The sequence below is a fragment of the Heteronotia binoei genome, chromosome 16, assembly GCF_032191835.1.
Source record: "Heteronotia binoei isolate CCM8104 ecotype False Entrance Well chromosome 16, APGP_CSIRO_Hbin_v1, whole genome shotgun sequence".
Lineage (NCBI taxonomy): Eukaryota > Metazoa > Chordata > Lepidosauria > Squamata > Gekkonidae > Heteronotia > Heteronotia binoei.
In genome coordinates this window covers 37,277,598-37,284,977 of record NC_083238.1, presented here as the reverse complement: position 1 = coordinate 37,284,977, position 7,380 = coordinate 37,277,598, and the positions used below count along the sequence as shown (strand labels likewise).

The 7,380-nt window shown below is 40.3% G+C and overlaps 1 long non-coding RNA gene across 1 annotated transcript; it reads left to right on the top strand.

Moving 5' to 3' along the window:
* Positions 1 to 584: 584 nt before the first annotated feature.
* On the top strand, positions 585 to 2,124 carry LOC132585154 (uncharacterized). Its single transcript, XR_009556299.1, has 2 exons — positions 585 to 666; positions 2,058 to 2,124. It is a non-coding gene; the product is annotated as an uncharacterized LOC132585154 (long non-coding RNA).
* Positions 2,125 to 7,380: the final 5,256 nt, after the last annotated feature.

Below are 7,380 nucleotides of genomic sequence, written 5' to 3'. Positions count from 1 at the left end.
CTAATATTCAAAGTAGTTCCTGCTACAAGGTAGATCAAGAGAGGAAGCTGTGTTTGACTGTAGCAGTAAAAAACAGCAAGAGTCCAGTAGCACTTTAAAGATGAACAAAATTTGTGGAAGGGTATGAGCTCTATTGTATCACTGCTCTCTTCTTCAGATAAATTATCTGAAGAAGTGAGCAGTGACTCACAAAAGCTCATACCTTGTCACAGATTTTGTTAGTTGTTAAGGTGTTACTGGACTCTTGTTACTGCAGCTCAACACAAATGCTTGTCTATGCTGCTTTGCAGGGGTTATTTTGTAGAAAAATAGGTGGTGGAGCTCATCTAGGGATTGTTATCCAGCTGCACATACTGTTCAATGGACAAGGAGGTGGAACTCTCAGAAGGAGGAGGAGGAACTCTCAGAAAGGTTCAGGAGTTACGCTCCTGTGAGCTCCCACTGAATCCGAGGCCTGCTTCTTTGTATAATTTCTGTATTTTTTGTTCCCAGAGTATAAGTTTTTTAAACAGTGCTGTATATTAAGCTGCTAGGAACAACAATTTTTTTTAAAAAATCATCTGTGTAACATTCTAATTTAAATTCACAGGGTTTGAATAGCTGAGTCACATCTCAAGCCTGTATTGGCAAGGATTCCCAATGTTTCTGGAAACTGCAGCACACCCAGTAAGTAAGACTATTTACATTTGGAGGCATTTTTCCGTTGTATGAAATTAGCACGAGCCATATAGAAAAGAGAGTTTGTGTATAACTCAATTTTATGCTAGAACAAGAACCGTATTAATGATTTGTGGTGTGATATTTGCTCTCAGACAATGATGCCTTCACTGTTGGCAGGAAGATTTTTGATTATGCCAAGCAGTGACATTTTAATAGGTTCTTGCATGGTTTTATGTAGACAAATTCCTTAGCTTGGATCTAATTGTACTTCTGACTATGCACATTAATGATTTCTCACTTAATGGCAATATACAGCAGTATTATTACAGGGATCAGGGTTTTTTTGAGCAGGAACGCAGTTCTGGCTGACTTGGCATTAGAGGTGTGGTCTATTATGCAAATGAGTTCCTGTAATGCCTTTTCTACAAAAAGCCCTGTGCGAAACGATGACATCGGGGGTGGGGTGGCCTGATATGCAAATGAGCTTTTGCTGGGCCTTTTCTACAAAAAAAAGTCTTGAGAAGGATACACAGTATACCTATCAGTCCATATGTAGCTTCCATACAGCTCCTAGAGTTGCTTGTGGATGAATTGTTTGAGAAAAATGTGTAGCATATGGGTCTCATGTTGCATATATGGGCCTCATGTTGCATATACCTTTGTATAAAGATTTCAGCCGGTGGTTTTCAGACAGTTTGTCCACCACTATGACTTTTGCCTCTGCAATGCACAATTGTGTTTTAGTGTGTTCTTTAAGTTCACATTGAGTTATGGGCCATAAGGCCTAACAGTCATGTCCTGTGCCAGTTTGGTGTAGAGCCCGTTTGATGTAGTGGTTAAGTGTGCGGACTCTTACCTGGGAGAACGGGGTTTGATTCCCCACTCCTCCACTTACAGCTGCTGGAATGGCCTTGGGTTAGCCATAGCTCTAGCAGGAGTTGTCCTTGAAAGGACAGTTGCTGTGAGAACACTCTCAGCCCACCCACCTCGCCTGCCTCAGAATCCAATGCAACGTGGCTGACATTTGCAGTCCCCAGCAAATTGTTCCCTCAAAGGAGAAAGTTTGATTTTTAGGAGTTTTGGAAATTAGTGTGGGTGTGTTTTGGAAGAACATGCACTGATATAGCCATTGATTCAAAGGAGCCATATTGGCTTTGTGTTGCTAATGATCTAGTTCCAAGACTTTAGAATCCTAGGAAAGAATGCTACCAACTTTTACTGTTCTGGCACATTATCACAGAGAGCAGATTTGTGCTAACAAAGCAAATTCATAATGCTTCCACTGAAATTTTTGAGATCTGCATGTGAGTGATAGAAAAAAACTAGTCAGGTTATTTCGAACTCTTAAGATGTCATCTGTAAAGAGATGAATATGGAATGTTGTCTTTTGTCTTTAGGTGAGAAGATGAGTGGCTGCAATTCAGAAAAGTTGAAGTCTGGAATATTTGCACATAAATCCACAAAGAGAGAAATTACAGTAATTAAAATAAGAGATGAAGGTATGATAGAGTGAAGCGGTGGAACTGTTGTTTGAAATAAACAATTGTGTACATACACATACTGTATATTACCTGAACTTACTGAAGATACTGTTAGAGTGGTTGATATATGATAGTTTTATGCCCCTTATTCTGAATCAGACTATTTGTTCAGCTCGGTCAATAGTGTTTGTACTCTCACTGGCAGGGGTCTAAGGTCTTGGCAAAGCCTTTTCCCAGCCCAGCTGCTTTTTCAAGTGGAGATGCCAAGATTGAGCTTGGGACCTTCTGCCCAATGAAGCATGTGTACTACTGAGCTAGAGCTCCATTGCCAGCTTTGAATTTAATTTAATATCTGGTCTTTCATTTAAATAATAACACTGGTGTTTGTGTTAGAAAACATGGTCTGCAGCAGTCTATTGGAATATAAAATCAGTATATGTATGTATGTGTATATATATGTGTGGGTGGATGGATAGACAGACAGACAGACAGATAGAGGGAGAGAGCACACTGTTATTGCTTGGTGGGAAAGTGAATTTGCTAGCATTAGTTTAAATGTGGTATGGAGTAAGTTATTTTGTAGAAATCTGGATAATTTTCCACAGTAACGGGCCAGAAATCCATAAGGTGTTGACATTTTTTTTATTGTGAGAGAACAGTGTAATCAATGGAGATCTTGGTATGTTATACTTTGGAGTAGTTTGCTGTTTGTTAGTTCTTTGGGCCTAAAAATTGACTGGTTCACACATGCAAATACATGAATTCATGTCCTGTCTCTTGACTATGTAAGTGTAGCATTGGTTCCCTCAGAAGCTCTCTGGCCCTCACTCTTACACCCTTGGGCAGTGCCTGACTTCTTTTTGCAGCAGAGAAACTGATTGTGCAGGTGATTCATCAAATAGTACAGACAGAATTTACACATATGCAAGTCATCGCTTGATGCTACAGCTGCCAAATAATCACTAGTGAATCAACCCTGTAATATAAGCGTTACTGCACAGTGCATGTTCATGATACAATTCTGTTTTCTATGTCCAGTGGGAGTGTGTTGTACTTTCCCTTTCTTGGGTGGCTGGAAAATATAGAGGATTTTTAAGACATTTTGCTGTTTCTACTCTTGTCTGGTGGTTTGGGAAGGATTTTGAAAATATTATTGGTGCATAAATGATACTTGGGAGTGCAGTTTATGACATTGACTTCAGTATATGAGATTTTCCTTCTTAAAAGAAAAAAGTAATAGCAACCAAGGTTTAAATGAATATCCAAGAAGTAACTTGACTTCAGAGATGCATGTAATCAGCAAGTAGTTTGAAATGCATAAGGAGTTAGTGCAAAATAAATATTTTAGAATGTCAGTGCATCTGTTGAGTATTTTGAAGTGGACAAACCTCCAGATTTAACTAAGTTGATGTATGCATTTATAATTAATGACATTTTATTCTCCTCGTATTTACAAAGGACTTAAGTGCATAGCTTTTGTCTCATAAGTGGAAAGTACAGCACCCTCAAAGAAACCTTAAAAAGTACAGAAGGTCCTTCAGGGTAGTAAAAGACTTTATCTTGAATTATGCATTTGAATAAATGTAATAATAAGCATCAGAATTCACAGTTGTCTAGACTTGTACGCTGTCCTTTTGCCAATCTGGAGAGGCATATTTTCTTTCACCATCCAGTATTTCTGGGTAGTGGATTTTTTTTTGTTATGGTTATATAATTACTTCATATATACCATCCTTTTGTCCCCAGCAGGGAACCAAAGCAGTTTACACCATTTCCCCCCCTCCCCCTGTTTTATCCTCACAACAATCCTGTGAGGTAAGTTAGGCTGAGAGTATGTGACTGGCTCAAAGTCATTCAGCAAGCTTTCGTGGCACAAGTTGGTTTTGAACCTGCGTCTCCCAAATCCATTTATTTATTTATAGGCTGCCCATCGCATGGAGATTCAAAACATCATAAAACAATGCAGTCAAATAGCATGATAGCCTGAGGTATCTAATGTACAGAAATAGAACACAGTACAGTAAGAGCAACATAATACATACCATACGGTCGCATAGACTACAGTCTTGCATGCACTTCATATATCTCTGAAACTTCTGGCTGGCCATAGTTGGAAAAAGAATGATGAACTAGAAGGCACTTGCTTGATTCATCAGGACAGTTCTTGTTAGGATTCTAATTGTAGTTATTACATACAAAATTCCAGTGCCCCTTGTAAGAGAGTAGAATTTCTAAAGCTGTGGGTGGTAAGGGATAGGAGCCTGACTGATTTCCTTGCAGAAATCTAGCCTGCATATGCAGAACCACATAACTGTGGTTTGGATCATGAAACTAAGTGCTGGGTCATGGTAAGCTCAAATGCTATGTCTTAGTGTGTGTGACTGGACAATATTTTAGCAATAGTTCTGGAAACTGCTTGAGGCCAGTATACCATTTGTGTTATTATTCTAACAGTAGTTTCTTTATTTTAAAATGCTCACTCTTGCTTTACCTCTGTTTTACCTTGATGTTCCCTCTCTCTTCACCAGAATTTCCAGACCTGCCCTTAGTCACAGGGGAAATAACAAGAACACTGAAGATGTGAATGATGGGTTCCTTAGAGTGACCAATCATAATCCTTATCTTTGGATAATACATACTAGCAGTGTGTGAATTTCAGTTTTGGGAAAGGCAACTTTTTGGTGATCTAGAAAGTATTCAGCCTATCACATGTGAACTCTGTGTCCTCAGGGAACTCTAGTTCTGCTTTCTGCTTCTGACTTTTTGACTGTGAAACAAGGATGTTGATTCATATGAGTGTAACTCATATTTTTTCAGACCAGTGATTCAGGCCCCCTAAGATATTTTGGCAAGGAGATGAGTAAGGAAAAATTCAGGACTCGAGTTGCTTGTGGGGGGGGGGGTATATATATAGATGCTCCCTCTAGCTATGGAGTCTTTTGAGCAAAAATTCTACTTCATGAGCTACTGGGATTAAAGCTGTGAGTGAGCGATTTGACTACCGAATAAATTAGTTTGCTCAGGGGCCATTTTTTCTGAGCTAAGACAAAAATGTGTGAGCTGGAGGCTAAAAAACTGAGCTAGCTCACACTCAGCTTAGAGGGAACGCTGATCCCCACACCTAATAAAGGGGTCTTTGTGTGCTGATATAAGGTCAAGCATCAAAGCTTTTAAACAAATATTTCATTTTAATGAGAGAGCACATCCACCATCATCCAGAGCTAATGAATCAGCTTTCGTTGTAAGTGGTGTGTGTTGATGGCTGGATGCTGGTAAAAGGCAGATCCGTCTGGTCCTGCACTGCTTGTCAGCAAACACCCACTCTTATGTGTTGTATCTGGCATAGATTTATAAACACCCTGATGTAGCCCTTTATTAGGTGAGGGGATCAGTGTTCCCTCTAAGCTGAATGTGAGCTAGCTCAGTTTTTTAGCCCCCAGCTCACACATTTTTGTCTCCAAGACCTTACAAAAAAGAGCCTTATAAGCTTTTTGAGGATTGGATACATCAGGGGTGTGTGGCCTAATATGCAAAGGAGCTCCTGCTAGAATTCCACCCCTGTTTGTTTCTAGCAAGTGTAGAGAAGTTTGTGAGTGAAAAACATTGAGTAAGGGGGGCATCTTGGCGACTGGTACAATAGTGTAAGCCATGTACAATGCATGCTTGTGCTATAGATCATTCTTTCATGTTGGTGGTGCAACTCTTAGGCTGGCCTTAAGTGCTGCTGCCCCGACACAGCAGGTCAGTGGATTGGATGTTTAGATATGGACTATTAGGCAGCTTCAGTAAAAAAACTGGGAGTCTAATGATGTTATGCTTTAATGATAGAATGAGGAATAGATACTGGGTTAACTGGCTCGTTCATACAGTCCAAGCATGGATTTCTATGAAATGATGTCAGTTTCTTTGTAACATATCCAGCCTGCATCTAGTACTTAATATTTTGTTAATTGGGGGAGGGGGAAAACAGCCCTTCATTAGTGCTTTGTGATTTCTCAGGTAAAGTGAATGAGATTCTCAGATGCAACAGAGAAAGACTTATTTTTAAGCATCTCTTCACCAGTTACCTTGGTTCAGTTACATAATTTCTGAAAGAGATGCTGTACATAAAATGGCTGTGATCCAGGAGACTTGGGAACACACTAAAGTTGCCAGTTCTGGACTGGGAAAAACCTGGAGATTTTTTTTTGGGGGGGGGGTGATGTCTGGGGAGAATGGGTTTTGGGGAGAGGACTTCCAAAGAGGCTCTTTATTGTTACCGTTAGGTGGATCTGTAACTGGTTGACAGATCGCACCCAAAGAGTGCTTGTGAATGTTCTTCATCCTCTTGGAGAGGAGTGACAAGTGGAGTGCCTCAAGGATCTGTCCTGGGACCTGTTTTGTTCAACATCTTTATAAACGATTTGGATGAAGGAATAGAGGGAATGCTTATTAAATTTGCCGATGATACTAAATTGGGAGGGGTTGCAAATACAGTAGAAGACAGAAATAGGATACAGGATGACCTTGACAGGCTGGAAAACTGGACTAAAACCAATAAAATGAATTTTAACGGGGATAAATGTAAAGTTCTGCAATTCAGTAGGAAAAATCGCATGCATAGTTATAGGATGGGAGAGACTTGTCTTAGCAGTAGTATGTGCGAAAAGGATCTAGGGGTCTTAGTGGATCATACGTTGAACATGAGTCAACAGTGTGATGTGGTAGCTAAAAAGGCAAATGCAATTTTGGGCTGTATCAACAGAAGTATAATGTCCAGATTACGTGATGTGATGGTATCTCTATACTCTGCTCTGGTAAGACCTCACCTGGAGTATTGTGTTCAGTTTTGGGCACCACATTTAAGAAGGATATAGACAAGCTGGAATGGGTCCAGAGGAGGGCGACCAAGTCCTATGAGGAAAGGTTGAAGGAGCTGGGGATGTTTAGCCTGGAGAAGAGGCGGCTGAGAGGTGATATGATCACCATCTTCAAGTACTTGAAGGACTGTCATATAGAGGATGGTGTGGAATTGTTTTCTGTGGCCCCAGAAGGTAGGACCAGAACCAACGGGTTGAAATTAAATCAAAAGAGTTTCTGGCTCAACATTATGAAGAACTTCCTGACCGTTAGAGCAATTCCTCAGTGGAACAGGCTTCCTCAGGAATTGGTGGGCTCTCCTTCCTTGGAGGTTTTTAAACAGAGGCTAGATGGCCATCTGACAGCGATGAAGATTCTGTGAATTTGGGGTAGGTATTTG